The sequence below is a fragment of the Ranitomeya imitator genome, chromosome 3, assembly GCF_032444005.1.
Source record: "Ranitomeya imitator isolate aRanImi1 chromosome 3, aRanImi1.pri, whole genome shotgun sequence".
NCBI lineage: Eukaryota > Metazoa > Chordata > Amphibia > Anura > Dendrobatidae > Ranitomeya > Ranitomeya imitator.
In genome coordinates this window covers 163,708,622-163,731,579 of record NC_091284.1, presented here as the reverse complement: position 1 = coordinate 163,731,579, position 22,958 = coordinate 163,708,622, and positions in this window count along the sequence as shown.

Below are 22,958 nucleotides of genomic sequence, written 5' to 3'. Positions count from 1 at the left end.
TAAAATCTTTCTGTGCTTATAGAATATCATTGTTCTAGGTTTTACATAAAATTATCTGCTGCCGGTAAGGGTGCTTAACTAGATGGAAACTAAGGCTACTTTCACACTTCCATCTTCAAAATCTGCACAGGATCCATCAAGATGTTGAAATCACGGATCCTGTGCAGATTGTGGAAAACGTGTGCACTGGGCCCGTCTTTCTGACGGACCCGTCGAGGCTATGTGCACCTGTTGTGTACCTCGTATGCGTCTTTGCAGTGGTTTTCCGCTGTGAAAACGCATACACAACACAAACCAGGTAAAAAAAATTTAAAAAAAATCGCAGTGTTCTCACCTACCGGCGTTCCCGCGCAGCGATGCTCTTGGTAGCTAGCATTCCTAGTAATACACTGCGAAATCTCGCGAGAAGTCGCAATGTATTACTAGGAACGCTTGCTGCCGGGAGCATTGGTGACGCTGCGCGGGAACGCCGGTAGGTGAGAATACTGCGATTTTTTATTTTTTAAATTATTTTTAACATTTTATCTTGTTACTATTGATGCTGCATAGGCAGCATCAATAGTAAAAAGAGATAGAGCGAGCGAGAAAGAATTTCCCTGACGGGAAATTCTTCCACGCATGCTCTCTTTGAAAAGATGGGACCTGTCGCTGGATTCCTGCTTTTCACAGGCATCGACGCATCCTGCGCCCATAGGCTTCCATTGTAGCCAGTGACGGGCAGCGCAGGATGCGTCGCTGACCAATTTTCCGACGTTCAGAAAAAACGTTCCTCTGAACGTTTTCTCTGCCCAACGGACCGTTTTTTTGATGCAGGATCCAGTGAAAAAGGGATGACTCTGCAGCTAGTACCCCTTAAGCATGGTGGGCCCTTAGAATGATTTTCTCTGGTGGGCCCAAACTACTCCAGTCCGACGCTGAGTGTTGGGCTTTGCTTCATCGACAGCTGTATCACTCTGTTCTAGTTCATGCTAGATTACTGTTATTTTGACACGCTACATTGATTTCTTTACCCAAAGTCCTTTAAGACTGGCCCAGGTATCCATGTGGGCTTGATTAATAATAAAGCATATTTCTGAGCTTCCACTTGTTTCTAGGCATTTGCTTTTCTTTCTGTATGGCTCAGAGCCAGCAAGGCAAGGTGTATGATTATGATAAAGACCAATATGGATAATACCGCCGTATGGTCAGTGGTATATACCAGCCCTACAGAACATATAACAGATCACTGCACAGTTACAGATAATGTCTTACCGCTAACGTCCTTTCTGATGGAATTGTTCATTTTTCCCACCTTTTCCATCTGGCCCAGACCGACATGACAACTTCTTCCAGCCAGTACTGTCTGAAGAAAATACAACAAAGATACTTTTAACTTTTCATATTCCAGCCATCACCATCTATTTCCAACCTGCACAAACTCCCCATCCTGCTGATACCTCCAATACTGAGCCACTGCTGCCGTATGTGTCCCTATTACTGCCCCTGATACCCCAATCCTGAACTGCTGCTGCCGTATGTGTCCCTATTACTGCACCTGATACCCCAATACTGAGCCGCTGCTGCCGTATGTGTCCCTATTACTGCACCTGATACCCCAATACTAAGCCGCTGCTGCCATATGAGTCCCTATTACTACACCTGATACCCCAATACTGAGCCGCTGCTGCCATATGTGTCCCTATTACTGCACCCGGTACCCCAATACTGAGCCGCTGCTGCCGTATGTGACCCTATTACTGCACCTGATACCCCAATACTGAGCCGCTGCTGCCGTATGTGTCCCTATTACAGCCCCTGATACCCCAATACTGAGCCGCTGCTGCCGTATGTGACCCTATTACTGCACCTGATACCTCAATACTGAGCCGCTACTGCCGTATGTGTCCCTATTACTGCCCCTGATAGCCCAGTACTGAGCCGCTGCTGCCTTATGTGCCCCTATTAATGCCCCTGCTGTGTGGTTCTGTGGGCCCTCTAAATTCTAAAGCAACTCTCTACAATATAGTAATGCCAGGTGCAAGTGCCCTATAAAACAGTCCCCATATTTTGCCCTTAGAAAGTAATAATGCCCTGTGTGCCCCTTTCATAGCCACAGTAACCTGAGTTCCCCTATAACAATAAGTGCCCACATTACATTTAATAAAGTCCCGAGTCTCCCCCTGTACAGCTCCCCTATACACAGTATGATGCTCTCTTATACACAGTATAATGCACCCACACAGTATACTGACTCCTTGGTAGCCCCCAAACTGTTTGATGGCTCCAACAATGTATAATGACCCCCACACTGTAATCTCCATACTGTATGATGGCCCCCTAGATAGCCTCCATATTCAGTAGCATAATGCACCAAATAGTCCACAATATAGTATAATGTACTCTCCATAGGCAGACTCTATAGCATATAATGTAATAAGGCAGCGCCCCATAGTCAGACCCTGTACTAAGGCAGCCCCATAGTCAGACCCTGTAATGAGGCAGCAATGGCCACTCTAAGCTGAATGTACCTGCCCTCATCAGATTGCAAATGCTAAGCAGCTTGAGGCTGGGCAAGTACAAGCATGGGAGACTGGCTGTGAATCCCTGGTACCGTTGACATGTTTTAGAGTCCCTCTGGTTGGAGATAAGGGGAGGGGGAAAAAATAATAAATTACTGATAAGGGTTTGTTATAAATCTCCAAACATAATGGAAGCAATGGAGAATATCCTCGTAAAGCAAATAGATGAAGCTGTGACTCAAGGGGAAGTCATTATTATGGGGGACTTCAACTACCTGAAATAGATTGGGGAACAGAAACCTGAAGTTCCAGCAAAGGTAATCAATTTTTGACAACTATGAGAGACAATTACCTTTCACAACTGGTTCAGGACCCAACAAGAAGGTGGGCACTGCTAGACCTAATATTAACCAACAGGCCAGACCGCATATCAAATATAAGGGTTGGGGGTCACTTGGGGAATAATGATCACAAAATAATACGTTTTCATGTATCCTTTAATAAGATGTGTAGTAGAGGGGTTACAAGGACACTAAACTTCAGGAGGGCAAATTTCCAACGGATGAGAGAGGATCTTGGTGCAATTGACTGGGACGATATCCTGGGACATAAAAATACACAAAGAAAATGGGAGACATTTATTAGCATCCTGGATAGGAACTGTCCACAGTATATACCGTATGGGAATAAACATACTAGAAATAGAAGGAAACAAATATGGCTAAATAGAGATGTAAGGGGTGCAATATATGACAAAAAGAAAGCATTTAGAGAATTAAAGGAAGTAGGTAGTGATGAGGCATTAAATAAATACAGAAAATAAAATAAATTCTGTAAAAAGCAAATCAAGGCAGCAAAGATTGAGACAGAGAGACTCATTGCCAGAGAGAGTAAAAATAATCCCAAAATATCCTTTAGCTATATAAATAGTAAGAAACTAAAAAATGATAGTGTTGGCCCGCTTAAAAATAGTCTGGGTGAAATGGTGGATGAGGATGAGGAAAAAGCCAATATGCTAATTGACTTTTTTTCATCAGTATTTACACAAGAAAATCCCATGGCAGACAAAATGACTAGTGATAAAAATTCCCCATTAAATGTCACCCGCTTATCCCAGCAGGAAGTACGTCGGCGTCTAAAAATCACTAAAAATGACAAATCTCCGGGCCCGGATTGGATACACCCCCGAGAACTGCAGGAATTAAGTACAGTCATTGATAGACCATTATTTTTAATCTTTAAAGACTCCACAGGACTGGCGTATAGCAAATGTGGTGCCAATATTCAAAAAGGCGACAAAAACTGAAGTCGGTAATTATAGGCCAGTAAGCTTAACCTCTACTGTGGGTAAAATCCTGGAGGGCATTCTAAGGAATGCTATACTTGAGTATCTGAAGAGGAATAACCTCATGACCCAGTATCAGCATGGGTTTACTAGGGACCGTTCATGTCAGACTAATCTGATCATCTTCTATGAAGAGGTAAGTTCCGGACTGGACCAAGGGAACACAGTGGACGTAGTGTATATGGACTTTTCAAAAGCTTTTGATACGGTGCCACACAAAAGGTTGATACATAAAATGAGAATAATGGGGATAGGGGAAAATATGTGTAAGTGGGTTAAGAGCAGGCTCAGGGATAGGAAACAAAGGGTGGTTATTAATGGAGCACACTCGGACTGGGTCGCGGTTAGCAGTGGAGTACCACAGGGGTCAGTATTGGGCCCTCATCTTTTTAACATATTTATTAATGACCTCGTAGGGGGCATTCAGAGCAGAATTTCAATATTTTCAGATGACACTAAACTCTGTAGGGTAATCAATACAGAGGAGGATAATTTTGTATTACAGGATGATTTATGTAAACTAGAAGCTTGGACTGATAAATGGCAAATGAGCTTTAATGGGGATAAATGTAAGGTCATGCAATTGGGTAGAAGTAATAAGATGTATAACTATGTGCTTAATTCTAAAACTCTGGGCAAAACCGTTAATGAAAAAGACCTGGCTGTATGGGTGGATGACAAGCTCATGTTCAGTGGCCAGTGTCAGGTTGCTGCTACAAAGGCAAATAAAATAATGGGATGCATTAAAAGAGGCATAGATGCTCATGAGGAGAACATAATTTTACCTCTATACAAGTCACTTGTTCTACCACACTTAGAATACTGTGCACAGTTCTGGTCTCCGGTGTATAAGAAAGACATAGCTGAACTAGAGCGGGTGCAAAGAAGAGCGACCAAGGTTATTAGAGGACTGGGGGGTCTGCAATACCAAGATAGGTTGTTACACTTGGGGCTATTTAGTTTGGAAAAATGAAAACTAAGGGGTGATCTTTTTTAATGTATAAATATATGAGGGGACAGTACAAAGACCTTTCTGATGATCTTTTTATTCATAGACCTGAGACAGGGACAAGGAGGCATCCTCTACGTCTGGAGGAAAGAAGGTTTAGGCATAATAACAGACGGGGGTTCTTTACTGTAAGAGCAGTGAGACTATGGAACTCTCTGCCATATGATGTTGTAATGAGTGATTCATTACTTAAATTTAAGAGGGGATTGGATACTTTTCTTGAAAAGTATAATGTTGCAGGGTATATAATAGATTCCTTGATAGGGCATTGATCCAGGGAACTAGTCTGATTGCCGTATGTGGAGTTTTTTTCCCCAAAGTGGAGCTTACTATTTGACACATGGGTTTTTTTTGCCTTCCTTTGGATCAACATGTTAGGGCATGTTAGGTTAGGCTATGGGTTGAACTAGATGGACTTAAAGTCAACCTTAATAACTATGTTATTGCTATATTATAGCAAGTGAGTAAATCTGCTATAGTCAGATCCTGTAATAAGGCAACCCCCATCGTCAGACCCTGTAATAAAGCAGCCCCCCATAGGCAGACCCTGTACTAAGGCATCACCCCCATAGTCATACCCTGTAATAAGGCAGCCCCCCATAGTCAGACCCTGTAATGAGGCAGCACCCCTATAGTCAGACCCTGTAATAAGGCAGCACCCCATAGTCTGACCCTGTAATAAGGCAGCCCCCCATAGGCAGACCCTGTAATAAGGCAGCACCCCCATAGTCATACCCTGTAATAAGGCAGCCCCCCATAGTCAGACCCTGTAATGAGGCAGCACCCCTATAGTCAGACCTTGTAATAAGGCAGCCCCCATAGTTAGACCATCTAATAATGCAGCCCCCATAGGCAGACCCTGTAATAAGGCAGCCCCCCATAGGCAGACACTGTAATAAGGCAGCCCCCCATTAAGCAGACTGTGTAATAAGGCAGCACCCCCATAGGCAGACCCTGTAATAAGGCAGCATCACCCATTAAAAAAATAAATATATAAATACTCACCTCTCTTCTTCCTGGTTCCTGCGCTGCTCCCGCTGATCTCCTGACAGTGGGCGTAGGGCAGTGACATCATCGCACCCACTGTCAGTGTCGGCGAAGTCAGACGCTGACACTGACAGGGGGATGATGAAAGAAGGAGTATAGTGCTCCTTCTGCCATCATTGCAATCAGCTGTACCAGCTAAATGCCGGCACAGTTGATCTTCCAATGATGGCGGGGGGCCCACTGCTGGCACCAGGCCCCCCCCGCCTGCTCACGGGCCCCATAGCAGCGGGGCGGAAGAGCAGGGAGATTGATTCTCCATGCTCTGCACCAGATTGTAACTGTATTGGTGAGCTGTGTGCGCCGATACAGGTACAGTAGCGTAGCTCTGGGTGGGCACCCTCAGAGCACCGGGCCCGGGGCGCCCACACCCTCTTCCCCCCAGTAGCTATGCTACTGGTTTACACCTTAGTCTCAGCAATCAAGGTAAGATGTCTCTGCATGCAAGTATACATTTTGATGCCCCCAGAAGAAGCAGACGGCAAATTGCGCGTCGGGATGAGGGTATGCTGGGACCATCCACACCTCAGGTAATTATTAACCTCCATATTCTGCCATATATTTCTATATTATCAGTGCATTCTAGGTAAAAGCATTGGCGTGCATACTGAATGAGATTATGTGATTATTATCCTTGGAGATAGACCTCCACATCTCTGATTGAGATTTAAGCATAAGATTGCAGGTACAATTTTCTCTTGATATTTTGAGCCTGATTATTTATTTTTTGGTGAGGAGGCAGAATAGGTTGTGGATTTTGGAAAGAAATAAGTTTATAAAGGTCTTTCATATAAATAATTATGTGTTGTTAACACCCTATACCACCAATTTGTGAATAAAAAAAATTGTTTCTGAAAATTGTCTGTAAAAATTGTTTGTATTTCAATTGTCGACCTATTGGTGTGAGGGGAATAATCTGGCATCCCCTAAATGGCATTTTTGCTTTTTTATTATTGTTTTTTATGGTTGTTTATTGTTTTTTTGCTTTGACTAATAAAAATTGATGATTTTCTCTATATGGATTGGGATCTCTTCTTTGTCCTGTACATTTAATAATGTGGGATATGTTGTCATGTTTTGATGAAGTGCCCTAGAAATTATTGGACACGTTGATTAAAGTATAAATTTTGCCAAAATATTACTTCTATTTATGTGTGGAAAACATTTTTGCAAGCATGCTTGACAATACTTTACTGCTACCTTGCGATAAACCTTTTCCTTGCTACAAGTTCTTGAATGCATTGCTATTAACCTTAAATTTGCAAGCAAGATTCCATATTGCATATACATTGTTAGGATTGGCAGAACGCACCAAATATATTATTTATTAAGTGGAATTGGTGCGTTCGCAACCCGGGATCCACCATGCAGGAAAGAACCTGCTGCTAAATAATGGCGGCACTATATGGCAGTATATACCAACTCTGTTAGCTTCACAGAGCAACCGCGAGAGGAAAGCACTGCGCCCTGTTAGCCTCATAGGAACGCAAGCTTACTGCCGAACTGATAGCAGTCAGTGGTTATGTAAACACGCAATCTCCTCACCGGAGGTGCCGGTATTCTAGGGGCTTATTTCAGCCGGGTCCCTGAACACAAACATATATAACCACACTGGCACAAAGCACATATTGGAATTGATACTAGCGCATGGCCGTGCGGCCATGCGAGCCTTAAATAGCTGCAGCACATTTAGGACCTGTGAAAGAAGGACCAATGGAATTGCTGCAGTACCTGAGCATGTGACCCTAGATCTCCACTGAGAGATCCTGCCCTGGGCATGCTCAGTGTGCAAAGCAGAACTTAGTCCTAGTACCTGCAGGACCTTCCGTGAGAAGGACCAATGGGAGTCGCTGCAGTACCTGAGCATGTGACCCTAGACCTCCACTGAGAGATCTTGCCCTGGGCATGCTCAGTGTGTGTAAATTAGGACTTAGTCCCAGAAAAGCCTGCTCGCCGCAGATCAGTGCAGGGTACAATAGGAGAGCCAGAAGAGGCAGTAGTAACCCTTTGCACAGAATCAGCTTTAGTGAGACTCTGGGAGCGACATCTCCGCTGAGCAGACCCCACTGCCGCCGATGCAGAATGGGAGAACGCAGCAGACACGGATCGAGATTCCCCCTGTGCAGCAGAGGAAACTCGACTCCTAACATACATTTTCTGGTCTTGTATCTGAACATATTTTTATATGCATAGTTTAGTGTTTCTTGCTTTGATTTTTGTCTGCCATCTTGCATATCCCACTGCCCTGGTTCTTGCTGAGCCACATACTGTCAAGCAAGACCCAATCGGCTTGGATAATCTACCATACCATAAGAGCTCTTGACATACCCACAGGATAATTCATGAATATCAGATCATGAGGGTCTGACACTTGCTATAGCCACTAATCAGCTGTCATTTGCTGCTGGATGTACCCACTTTAATTGGAGATATTATTCAATTTTAAGTGACCATTGCTAAATACTGCATATTCTCCTATCCTAAATGTTTACAACCATAGCAGAAAAGAGAGGGTTTTTTAAGCAAATTAACCCTGCAAAAAATTTGATTCTGCAGAATTTTCCAATTATTGCAATGATTTTTTGCCCTTTTCATTATATTTTAGGCACCTTAATAAATAGGTGCTGATTATGTCATTAGGACCATTGGCTCTTGGTAAGATCATAAAATGTTAGGACTGATATGGAGCACACAATCAACAGTAATAAAATGAAAGTAAATATGTTCTATCTCTACAAAAAGCTCTGTAAAATGGACATACAGTACTACATTTAAATTAAATAGGAGCTTTCATGAGAAACTGATCTACTGTTTAAATATGGTTTCTGTGTTACATTTTTAAACATGTTTTTTTCTTTTACATCATGATTAGTGTTGAGCGATACCGTCCGATACTTGAAAGTATCGGTATCGGATAGTATCGGCCGATACCCGAAAAATATCGGATATCGCCGATACCGATATCCGATACCAATACAAGTCAATGGGACACCAAGTATCGGAAGGTATTCTGATGGTTCCCAGGGTCTGAAGGAGAGGAAACTCTCCTTCAGGCCCTGGGATCCATATTAAGGTGTAAAATAAAGAATTAAAATAAAAAATATTGATATATTCACCTCTCTGGCGGCCCCTGGACTTCATGCTGGTAACCGGCAGGCTTCTTTGTTTAAAATGAGCGCCTTTAGGACCTGCGAATGATGTCGCGGGTTCTGATTGGTCGTGTGCCGCCCATGTGACCGCCACGCGACCAATCAGAAGCCGCGACGTCATTCGCAGGTCCTTAATTCCTAGAATTAGGAGTTTAGTGAATTAGAATGACGTCGCGGCTTCTGATTGGTCGCGTGGCGGTCACATGAGCGGCACGCGACCAATCAGAACCCGCGACGTCATTTGCAGGTCCTAAAGGCGCTCATTTTAAACAAAGAAGCCGGCCAGTTACCAGCGTGATGTCCAGGGGCCGCCGGAGAGGTGAGCATATCAATATTTTTTATTTTAATTCTTTATTTTACACATCCCTATGGATCCGATACCAATACCCGATACCACAAAAGTATCGGATCTCGGTATCGGAATTCCGATACCGCAAGTATCGGCCGATACCTGATGCTTGCGGTATCGGAGTGCTCAACACTAATCATGATCTTTATTTTTTTAACAGAAATTTTGCAATTTTCATACTGGTAACTTGTGTTTTTTTATACTCATGCTTTCTGTATTTTCACGAAAATGTTTCAGTAAGACTTCTTATCATTAAAGACAGGATTTCAATGACAACTAACAGCTATATACACCGCTAATAACAAAGGAAACAACAATATCAATGGGTGAAGTCACTGGTGAATCTGCTTCCTCTCCCTTCTACATGACATTTGCACACTTTCAGCAAATGCTCTAATACAACAAGAAAGGGTCAAGATTTCACTGTTGTAGATCATTCAAGTAATATCTAGTATTTAAGATGGAGATATAAATATGAATTAGAAATATAAAAACTCCAATAGTTGCAGATGTAACAGTTTAATCTGGGGTTTAGTGTTGTGAACTCTAAATGTAAATTTACACTAACTTATTCAGTATTTCTAAATTTATCTTTTCTGGTGACAATTGTTTATTCTGTAGGAACAAATATCCAATATGTTTTTCTTCCTATAGCCAACGGCACAGTATGTGTGGAGATAAACCTTTGACAGACACATGACATCTGACCCTTATGGACACCTGCAACTTGTCCAACGCTAAAGGTAATTGTGGCATACCCTGTGAAATTGAATGTGTAATTTGGCAATGCAGTGTACCAATACACAAAATATATTAACACATAAATTTTATACTAAAACAAATTATTAAATGAAAATGTCGTTTTCTATCCACTTAACACACAAACTTATAAATTTGACACACAACTAGAAAAATTTAAAATAAATATCACATTTTTATTTATTATGTATTATACAAAAAATCAAGCCACCAAGGGAAAAAACCTCAACAGAGATAACATTGATGCAATATATGGAAGTATAATTATTAAAGAGAACCTGTCAGGTCCTTTGTAGCATGTAAAGTGTCCCCAGTGCGCTGTTAGTAATATAGGATCCAGAAAGGTTTATCTGTGTCATCAGTATGGAGATGATACTGAAAGCCGTGAGACTCCATGAGCTTTCCCAAGGCCAAATGTGTAGATGGAGATGAGGAGGGGTCCTAAAACTGAACCTTGGGGGACACCAACAGACAGGGGCCAAGATGAGGCAGTGGGGTGTGATTAGTAGACACTGAATGTCTGGTCTGTTAGGTATGAAGAAATCCAAGATAGGGCCAGGTTTGTGATGCAAAGAGATTATTATTATTATTATTATTATTATTGTTATTTATTGTTATAGCGCCATTTATTCCATGGTGCTTTACATGTGAGGAGGGGTATACATAATAAAAACAAGTACAATAATCTTAAACAGTACAAGTCATAACTGGTACAGGAGGAGTGAGGACCCTGCCCGTGAAGGCTCACAATCTACAAGGGATGGGTGAGAATACAGTAGGTGAGGATAGAGCTGGTCATGCAGCGGTTTGGTCGATCAGTGGTTACTGCAGGTTGTAGGCTTGTCAGAAGAGGTGGGTCTTCAGGTTCTTTTTGAAGGTTTCGATGGTAGGCGAGAGTCTGATGTGTTGTGGTAGAGGGTTCCAGAGTAGGGGTGATACGCGAGAGAAATCTTGTATACGACTGTGGGAAGAGGAGATAAGAGGGGAGTAGAGAAGGAGATCTTGTGAGGATCGGAGGTTGCGTGTAGGTAAGTACCGGGAGACAAGGTAACAGATGTATGGAGGAGACAGGTTGTGGATCGCTTTGTACGTCATGGTTAGGGTTTTGTACTGGAGTCTCTGGGCAATGGGGAGCCAGTGAAGGGATTCACAGAGGGGAGAGGCTGGGGAATAACGGGGGCACAGGTGGATTAGTCGGGCAGCAGAGTTTAGAATAGATTTGAGGGGTGCGAGAGTGTTAGAGGGGAGGCCACAGAGCAGGAGGTTGCAGTAGTCAAGGTGAGAGATGATGAGGGCATGGACTAGGGTTTTTGCAGATTCTTGGTTGAGGAATGAACGGATTTGTGAAATATTTTTGAGTTGAAGTCAGCAGGAAGTGGAAAGGGCTTGGATATGTGGTTTGAAGGAGAGATCAGCGTCAATGATTATCCCGAGGCAGTGAGCTTGTGGGACTGGGGAGATTGGGCAGCCATTTACAATAATGGATAGGTTCGTTCGGGGAGTCGCGTGAGATGGGGAAAGATGATGAATTATGTTTTGTCCATGTTAAGTATGAGAAATCTAGCGGAGAAGAAGGATGAAATAGTGGACAGACATTGAGGGATTCTGGTCAGTAGGGAGGTGATATCTGGTCCAGAGATGTAGATCTGTGTGTCATCAGCATACAGGTGATACTGAAAGCCATGAGATTCTATGAGCTGTCCCAGGCCAAAGGTTTAAATGGAGAAGAGCAGGGGCCCAACGACTGAACCTTGTGGGACTCCGACAAATAGGGGGCGAGGTGAGGAGGTGGTGTGTGAGTGGGAGATGCTGAATGTCCGGTCTGTTAGGTATGATGAGATCCAGGATAGGGCCAAGTCTGTGATGCCAAGGGATGAGAGGGTCAGTAATAATAGGGAATGGTCCACTGTGTCAAAGGCAGCCGACAGATCGAGGAGGAGGAGGACAGAGTAGTGTCGCTTGCTCTTGGCGGTTAAGAGGTCATTGGTGACCTTAGTTAAGGCAGTTTCAGTGGAATGGTGTGACCGGAAGCCAGATTGTAAGCGGTCAAAGAGGGAGCAAGAAGAGAGATGGGAAGACAGTTCAAGGTAAACGTGTTGTTCCAGTAGTTTGGAGGCATAAGGGAGAAGTGATATAGGGCGATAGCTAGATACAGAGGATGGGTCAAGAGAGGGCTTTTTGAGGATAGGTGTGATGGAGGCATGTTTAAAGCTTGAGGGCAAAACACCAGTTGTTAGTGATAAGTTGAAGAGATGGGTTAGGGTTGGGATGAAGACTGTGGTGAGGTTTTATGATGAGGTGGGATGGGAGCGGGTCAAGTGCACAGGAGGTGAGATGCAATCTTGAGAGTAGAGTGTTGAGTTGAAAGAGATGAGAGAATCTGTATTAAGAGGGAATAGTCCACTGTGTCAAAGGCAGAGGAATAGCCCAGTAGAAGGACAGAGTAGCTTCACTTGGATTTTTCAGTTAGTAGGTCATTCGAGGCTATGAGAAATAGTTTTTTTTCTGCAGTGAGTGTAGACTTGAAAGTAGTGAATGTGATGAAGTGCTTGCTAGAGTGGTATCTTTCCCATCTCCTCTCAGCAACTATGGAAGCCTGCCTTAGTTCTTTAGTAAGGCTGTTGTGCCAGAGTTACCTGTTGATTGAGCGAGCTTTGGTATGTGTGTGGGGGTGATCGATTCAAGAGCTGCAGCTGTTATGATGTTACATAAAGCGGCAGCAGCATCTGCATCGTGTAAGGAACCTATGTTTGAAAAAGGAGAAGGGACTCAGAAAATAAATGTATATCAAGGTGTTTGAGATTTCTGCGAGGGTGTGCAAGTTTCTGAAATGGGGACTGTGCACCTAAAGAGGAAAGGGAAGAGAATGTGTCAGCAGCATTTAAATGGCGCTTCTCACCATCAGGCCAGAAATATGTACACAAGTGACCTCGTCACATTATCGCTGGTCACAGGTGTGTTGGTATGACAGCCTGAGGTCTCCTGTGGTCAGCCCTCATAACAAGTGAGTAAATCTGCTATATAGAGGCGATCTGAACATCGCATTTATGTAGCAGAGACAATCGGATTGTGGCAACCTGTATTCCTCTGTGGAGACTATTGAAACATGCTAAAACAAAAAATTAAAAAAAATATATAGAAAAAAATAAAATATAAAAGTCCAAATCACCCCTCTTTTGCCCCATTCAAAACAAAAAAATTAAAATTAAAATCAAACATACACATATTTGGTATCGCCACACTCAGAATCGCCCGATCTATCAATAAAGCAAAAGATTAACCTGATTGCTCAATGACGCAGTGAGAAATAAAGTAAAAACACCAACATTTCATTTTTTTTGGTCACCGCGACATTGCATTAAAATGTAATAACGGGTGATCAAAAGATCATATCTACACCAAAATGGTATGATTAAAAGTGTCATTTCGGCATGCAAAAAATAAGCCCTCACCTAACCTGAGAACACGGAAAATGGAGAAAATGGCACAACTTTTTTTTCTTTAACAAAGTTTGGAATTTTTTTTCACAACTTAAATAAAAGAGAACATGGTGTTTCTTAATGACCTGGAAAATCATAATGGCAGGTCAGTTTTAGCATTTAGTGAACCTAGTAAAAAGCCAAACAATAAACAAGTGTGGGATTGCACTTTTTTGCAATTTCACCGTACTTGGATTTTTTTTATCCGTTTTTTATTACACATCATAGTAAAACCAATGGTGTCATTCAAAAGTACAACTCGTCCCGCAAAAATCAAGCTCTCACATGGCCATATCGAAGGCTATGCTTGCTGTCAAAACAAGTCAAGGCTGATACAATAAGGTTTCAGCTTTAGTGTACAGTTGACAGCTTCTGTATTTTCACCAGTTGGGAGATGCTATTGTCTGATATGTGAGGTCAGTAAAAAGACATATTTGTGGTCAATAAGGGGTCTCTACCCCCTATCCTCATCAAACACATACCCTACACTCATCATACACCACCACTATACTAGCCACAGTGCTCAAAATATTTTGATGGCAATGCAAATATTTTCCACCACTTTTACTGAATATTACAAATTTTTACCGATTTTATAAAAATTTGCTTGTGTTTCTGATCGTAAATCCGAATATGCCATATTCATGCCGAATATGTTTGGTGATCGTTTTTTAAAAATATTCACTCATTTCTAGAGAAAACCATTGAGAGCGGCAGAAGGAGGAAGTGAGAGGTAGAAGCTTAGAGACAGCAGTCTGTGCAGTGTCAATGGGGATGTTGAAGTAATCCATGATGATATTTAAGATGTAACCGGCAGGTCACCATTCTTTGGTGCATACGTTTACCATCCACAGCTTGGTACCTTTATTGGGGGAGGGGCTTCAGGAGTTCCGGAAGAGGAACTTTTTCCTTTGTCGCTCTCCTCAGTGTGGCGAGAGGTTCTGAGTAATTTGAAGATTATGGGAGACAGGTTCAAATGTATGGCTGACAGAAAATTCTTGCCAGGCCCAGACCTAAATGTGAAAGACTTTCTGTGGTTGCTTACCAGGAATATCAGGTTGAAGTTTCCTTCCTGGAAGTAGGGGCCTAGATTTATTAGTCGCTATAAAACGACTGCTGTCATTAATTCAGCAGCGTTTTTTCTTGATCCACAATGTCTTTCACAGGTCTTTGCTCAAGAAATATGTGGAACCTCTTGAGCCCTAACCTTTACCACCACCCTCAATAATGGTTGATGGAAGCCTAGAGTTTCAGATTTCGTGAATTGTAGATTCTCGCCTCCAACGTCGTTCCCTACGATACATGGTGGACTGAAAGGATTATGGCCCAGGGGAAAGGATGTGGGTCTCGACATCAGAGGTGAATACTCTCAGGTGGGTTCTTTCATTTCACACCACTTGACCCAAGAAACCTGGTCCTGAGAGTCCAGAGGCCACTTGTAGAAGAGGGAGTAATGTCACGGGTGTGTCAGAGGCTGCAAACAGTCGCACAGCATCTGGCAGCAGATGGTCTCTATGGTTGGCTTTGCAGATGCCTTCCTAGTCCTTCTGACTCTTGGACCCAGTGGCAACCTCCCCCGGCTTTAATTGACACACCTGGTCCTGAGTGTTTATTGACTTCCTGTCTGATTCTGGGAATCCCCATTGATATTTTCATTTCCCCCCATTGAGACTTGGAGCTATATCAGTTGGATATATTCCTCTTTGGTGCTGTTGGTGCTGTGCTATCTCTTTGAGTCTACTCAAGATAACTGTTCCCCTCGTTTGTCTATCCATATGTCTTTAGTTGTAGTGGGCATTGACTGGAGTGCACCCTACCCTTCCCTATGCAGGGCATAATGCCAGGGTCAGGCAGGGATTAGGTTCGTTCTTGACGATAGATGCAGAACATATATATTGACATTTATGACAGACAGGGTGACTTTAGATCTGCCTAGGGGTCTCCACTCCCCTCTTCCCTAGTGTTGGGCTGCCTTCTCCTCATCCCTTTGTGTTGCACTTTGTCGCTTCCACACTGTCGAGACAGCATTGCTTTCCTGGTGGCGATTTTTCTGATTCTGTGGGCCACCTCCAGCAGCGCCTACGTGGACTGGTATCTCTGCCCGGCTGACATCTCAATCCGCACAAATGCCACCTTTGTTGGCCATTTCCCTGAAACCATTGCATAGGGAAAAGGGATGTCGGAAAAGCAATGTCCTTTTCTCTGCCTCAATGCCAACACCAGGCTCACAACATCCACTCTGCTTCACTACTGACACCGATTCCGTAGTATCCTATTGCTCTGACACCTGCTTCTCCCACCCAAGGCCTGCAATATTGCCTCACTTCTGCCACCGGCTACCTGAGGAAGGGACAATAAGACAGACTTCCATCTTATAAAAAAATCTCTTCTTTCCTGTTTTCCTCCCTAAAATTTGGGATGCGTATTATGGTCTGGTTCGTCTTATAGTCGGAAAAATACGTTATATCATTGGCAGATTAAGAAGGCTGGTTGTAAAAAAAAGTTGTTAAGGGGGTAGTGAAGTAGTCAGTCCCAGAACATACCAAGTAAATGCAAGCAGTAGAGGTAGGGAATATCACAGGTTGTAAAAGCTGGTAACATACCAAGTAAATACAATCAGTAGAGCTAGGGAATATCAGAGTTTGGAAAAGTTGTATAATATGTAACAAATTAAAATTCAATATTTAATTTAAAACTTTCTAGCTGTGTGCTATGCAAATTGCCTCTTCTGAGAATAAGAGGACTTAAACTCTATAGCGCCACCTGTTGGAAGTAGCGATCCTACAAGTCACAATCAACCCTTTAACGAGTCGTGCAATATGACTTAGGATAAAAGACAAATCAGTATCTCAATTCGCAGACACGGTGTTTCGGGCTGTTGGCCCTCGTCAGTGCAAAGCATGAGAACTGATTTGGCTAGGTGAGAGGCTCTGGACTGGGGTCTAAGGGGTATCGTTTCTCCTTATGGGAGAGTGACATACCATCTCTGGCTTGTCAAGGTAAGGAGGCTTATTCGCCATGCAATGCTCCTCTGGGAAATATAATATGCAAATTGCCTCTTCTGTGTGTTATATTTATAGGTTTACATATATTGCATACTGTATGTGGCACTGTGGAAAATGTTATTTGAATGTAAATAAAAACTAATAAAAATAAGAAGTTAAAATGCTTTTAGGTCATCACATTTTTCTGTTTTCTGTTTTCTTTTATTTTTTATCTTTTTTATTTTTCTGTAAACATAGCTTTATTAAAATTAGATTTTTGCAGACAAAGTTTTATTTTTTAATACAGTGGTTTGCGAAAGTATTCATCCCTGTTGCAATTTTTCATGATTTGCTACCTCACAACCTGTAATTTCAGTTTTTTCAAGGTTTGCATCAGATCATCAAATGTGGTTTTCTTTCTTTTTTGAAGGAAACAGCAAATAGGACAAAAAAAATCAAAATTTCAGTGTGCACAACTATTCACCCCCCTAAAATCAGTACTTTGTAGAGCCTCCTTTGGGGTAATTACAACTGCAATTTGCTTTGGATCTCTAGGAGCTTTCCACATCTGACCACTAGGATTTTTGCCCATTCCTCAAAGCAAGAGTGCTCCAGCTCATTCAAGTTACTTGGTTTCCTTTGTTGAATAGCAATCTTCCATTCTGACCACAAATTTTCATTTTGATTATGGTCTAGTCTTTGACTAGGTCACTTAAAAATATTTACACACTTTGCTTAAACCACTTGCGTGTTGCTTTAGCAGTTTTCTTTGGGTCATGTTCTTGTTGGAAGGTAAATCTCATCCCAGTTTCAAATCACTGACAGACTGAAGCAGGTTTTGCACAAGAATATCTCAGTATTTTTCCCCATTCATCTTTCCCTCAAATCAGTCTATTTTCCCTGTCCTTGTCATCCCCACAGCAAGATGTTGGCACCACCATGTTTAACTGTGGGGATGGTGTTTTGGAAATAATGAGCTGTGTTGGTTTGATGCCAGATATAGCATTGAGATTGGTGGCCAAAATATTCAATTTTCATCTCATCTGACAACAGAACATTCCTTTATAGATTTAGGGAGTCTCCCACATGTCTTTTGGCAAACTAAAAACCAGCCTTACAATTTTTGTATGACAGTGTAGACATTTTCATCTGACAATTCTTCCAAAAAGGCCACCTCTATGGAGTGTATGGATTATTGTGGTCATATGGAAAGATACTCAAGTCTCGGCTTGGGAACTCTGCATCTACTTCAGGGTATCTTTTCGTCTCTGTGCTATCACTCTGTTTAATGTCTTGGTGGGCAACCCTCTCATTGCAGGTTTGTTGTTTTGCCATGCTCTTTATATTTCATAATAATGGATTTGATGGTGATTTGGGGGATCTTCAGAGATTGGAATTAAAAAAAAAAAGTCAAAAATACTTGTACTTTTCACAAACTTAGTCCCTGACTTGCTTGCAGATATCGTTGGCCTTTTTGGTGTTGTTTGGTTAGTGGTGCCTCTTGCATAATGGTGTTGCACCCTCTGTGGCCTTTCAGAAAAGATGTGTATATACTGGCAGACAATGTGACACTATTTGCATTCAAGTGGACTTCCTTTCACTAAGATTGTGACTTATGAAGGTAATTGCTTGCACCGGAAATTTTTTAGGGGCTTCAAAGCAAAAAGGGTGAATATATGCATATGCCATTTTTTTATTATTTTATTCAATAAATTTAATTTTTTGCTATATTTTTTCTCACTACCGATTTAGACTATTCAGTGCTGATGTATAAAATACAAATTGGATTAACAAAATATTTAAACACAGATTGTAATGTAAAAAATAGGTTAGAAAAAGCAAGTGGGATGAATACTTTTGCATGCCACTGCAAAATTAATTAATATACTATTTAATGTACTGAAAAATTGGGAAAAATTGCTGTGGAATGGAAGAATGAAAAAAGGCAATTTGCCATTGGTGATTTAGAATAGTTTTTACAGTGCTTTCTGTTTATCAAAATGACCTGGTAACTTTATTATGCAGTTCAGTATGATTACAGTGATACCACAGATTACATAGTTTGTGTATATTTTACCACTTTTAGAAATAAAAATAGTAAAAAAAAAATAATCGGTACTATTTTGAGGTGAATAGCACATAGCTAAATTTTGGGGTGAATAGCAAAGTCCAAATGTCCAGTTATCATACTGTCCAGTTAGTGAAAACAAAGAACATCAACACAAAAGGGCAGATTTTTTAAGCAGAAATCTAACATAACAATATTTTAATTGTCTCAACTTTTTTCACAACACTACACACAAGAAAGTGATACCGCGCTTAGGGGTTAAATGGTGCTGGGCTGCATGTAACCAGTGATTGAGCACGCAAGGATAGAAGCAATCACAGAAACAGATAATGGTAAATTCCCCTTACTTAAGTAAATATAATGCACATATAATCATCCAGGTGGTGCTTACCCTGCTAGTGGTGCACGTGCATTTATGGTATCAGGGTGCCTGTAGAAGGTATATCCCCTCGACGTTGAATGTGCAGAAGGAGGGGAAGATCTGGAATCCGCTGCTTGCTGCTGGAGAATGTCAGGGGGAGGGAGCAGGGAGGCGTGTGACAGCTAGAGCTGCACCAAGGGAGCCCCGGCCGAAGGCGTCCCTGGTTACAGCTGGAGGAAGATGGCTGCCGGTACCTGCTCGCGTGTGCCTGATTGTGATGTCACAAAGCTGCGGAGCAGCATTGGAGCCAAAAGGAAGGAGTGACCTAACCAACGAGTTTCGAGGGCAGACGGCCTTCTTCATAAGGCCCTGAGGTCCATCCTTTTGGCCCCAACGCCGCTCCGTAGCTTTGTGACATCATAATCAGGCACGCACGAGCAGGTACCGGCAGCCATCTTCCTCCAGCTGTAACCAGGGACGCCTTCGGCTGGGGCTCTAGCAGTCACACGCCTCCCAGCTCCCTCCCTCAGTGGCAATACAGTTTTGTCTCCCTGATCATAGCCTTATGGACATAAAATTACTTGTATTAAAAGGCAATTTCAAATCTCAGAGAGACAGAAGAGTTTGTGAGTATAAGCTGATGATGACCTTTTACACTCTCAGTGCAGGAATGAATGTGTCACATGGATTTATGTCTTTTTACATCAACTAAGGAATTTGCTCCTCATACATGTGGGGTCACCATACCATAGGACAATCAGAGGATAATAAAACATTCACACTCCTTATCTATGAACTTTTCAATATTTATGGACATAACTGTTTATCACTCACATAATGGTGGTTCTGCTTCACATCACCTGTCTTATCTATGGCATTTTGCTGTGCTGTGTTGTGCATAAATGTTTGTTTTTCAGAACTTGTATTAGTCTATGCCTGATGAAGAGAGTAGTCTCGAAAGCTTGCAATTTGTTACCATCTTTTCAGTTAGCCATTAAAAGGTACCAACCACTGAGGACTTTCAATTCTAAATATTTTGGTGACATCAAGACACCCTAAATTCATTAAGAGGTACTTGTCTTAGGACATAGGACAAAGAGGCATGAAGACTGGAGTAAAAAAAATCAGTCTTGAAAAATTGGATCTAAAGTGCTTTGACAACATTCAGTGAGATAAATACCTAGGGACATAACATGGAGAGGAACCATTTCATACAATACTGAATGAACCTCGGAATGGGATGTTCATGGACAAAGTTGACTTTTCTATTCATCACAAACTGCAGTTAAGATGTTTAAGAAAGCCAGAAAACCAATCCTGTCACGTTCTACTTGTCGGTAGAAAATGGCTAAAGTTGTAGAAAAGAAAACTGCTCCTTTTTCTATTAACCCACCCTTTCAAAAATTATTGCATGCACCCTTAATAGATCCCAGAATTCAGTGAACAATCTCACTACCAAAATGTCATTTTTCTTTGTATTTCTTCGTATATTTGCTTTCTTCTGTACAGTTCTAACTAGGGTTGAGCGACTTTTACTTTTATAGGATCGGGTCGGGTTTCACGAAACCCGACTTTAGTGAAACTCTCCTTCAGGCCCTGGGATCCATATTTAAGTGTAAAATAAAGAATTAAAATAAAAAAATATTGCTATACTCACCTTCGGACGCGCCCTGGCACTAACCGGCAGCCTTCCTTCCTTAGAATCAGCGCGTGAAGGGCCTTAGATGACGTTGCGGCTTGTGATTGGTCGCACGACCGCCCATGTGACTGCTCGCATGACCAATCACAAGCTGCGACGTCACCTAAGGCCCTTCACACGCTGATTCTAAGGAAGGAAGGCTGCCGGTTAGTACCAGGGCGCGTCAGAGGGTGAGTATAGCAATATTTTTTATTTTAATTCTTTATTTTACACTTAAATATGGATTCCGATACCGATTTCCGATATTGCAAACATATCGGAACTCGGGATCGGAATTCCGATACCAGATTCAGAAGATCGCCGACCTCATGGCCGACCCCACACAGGGGTCGGGTCGGGTTTCATGAAACCCGACTTTGCCAAAAGTCGGCGACTTCTGAAAATGGCCGACCCGTTTCGCTCAACCCTAGTTCTAACAGTTTCATTAAAGTGGGCTCATATTTGTGAAAGCAAAAAAAGTGTCAGTGAGGAAGCTATAAGGCCCCTATTATACAAGAGAATTATTATAATTTGAATATTTTGCAAACTTGAAAAAATATGAGTATCTTAAAAAATAAATAAATAAGGATCTTTGCCCCATGGTGATGGCTAATAAAATTGTGATGTTGACTTGTATGTAAATATTCAAATATGACATGCTACTTTTCAACATAATGATTAATAAAGATAATAATGAAATATGTCAACATAAAATTTCAATGTGGCATTTGCATTAATTTTATGTCCTCACAACAGCTTCTTTGAAGATGAGCCTACTTAGGAATGTTGTTTTACTTGATAAATATTTCATGTTTTCCTACTCAGGACTCAGAAGTTAGAAATGTGTTGATAGATGAATTATAGAGGATTCTATATGTGTTGACAAATTGTGCTGCAACAATCTAACATTAAACACCAAGAGCCACAAAGAAATTTCCCCAATCCACTACCTGGTTTTTCATTGTACGGTTTTTCATTGTACGTAATATGACTTGTATTTTGTATGAGGGAACTTTCTTACAGAACTTTTTAACCTCTCACAACCTTGAGATTTTCTGTTTTTGCGTTTTTGTTATTTTGCTATCCGTGCCAGAGGCATAACTTTTTTATTTTTCCATCAATATTGCAACGTGAGGGCTTGTTTTTCATGGGACAAGTTGTACTTTTGAATGTCACCAATGATTTTACCAAACAGTGTACAGGAAAACAGGAAAAAAAAAATCCAAATGCAGTGAAATTGCAAAAAAAAGGTTTTGTTTTTTTTGGGGTTTTTTTTTTTTACCATGCTCACTAAATGCTAAAACTGACTAGCCATTATGATCTTCAGGTTATGAGTTGCAGATACCAAACATGAATAGGTTCCTTTTTTTAAGTGGAATAAAATCCAAAGTTTGTAAAAAAAAAAAAATAATAATGTAATGTTGCAACAAAAAAAGTTTATTTCTGAAGTTTTGATTTTTTTTCTCGTTACGCAGTTCACCAATAGGATTAATTTAGTTTACATTTTTGATAGATGAGGTGTTTCTGAATGCAACGATAACAAATACGTGTAATTTTGATTTTTTTTTCTTGTTTTATTTTGAATGAGGCGACAGAAGTGAGATTTGAACTTTTATAACTATTTAATTTTTAAAAAACATTTTTTCTCCATTTTTTTGCTTTAATATTCTCCTAAGATGACTTAACGTTGTGATAATTGGATCAGTTGTGAACACAAGCAAGGAAAAAAGGAGCACAAGGACAGTGCACACATATCATGTTTAATCAATAGTGGAGGCTTTATTAAGACAACAAATTGGCAAGGAGAATAGTCATCTAAAAACAATTAAAAACAACAGTATGAAAACATACAAAAAACGTTGAGCAGGCAACAAATATTCTTTATGTACAATACAATACAAAATGTAATAATGCTATTGAATAAAGATACCACAACCAGAGGGATCACAATGAAAAATGGCGAATTATGCGATCATGTGCAAAAATGAGAGAACTAATAAGGCAGGAATCTGCCCAGCAGTGACATGTGAGTATCACATGGATAGGAAAGCACTCCCATTCACATGAGTATCACTTAATAATGATCAAAAACATGAATAAGCCATATTTACTACTTCCCCTGAGGAAGCTGCTGTGTGCAGCGATACGCATTGGGCTGTGCGGATATTCCCACACTCCATTGGGTAAATATGGCTCCAGCTGACGGTACTGGAACCCGGATTGGTAGCCGAAGGT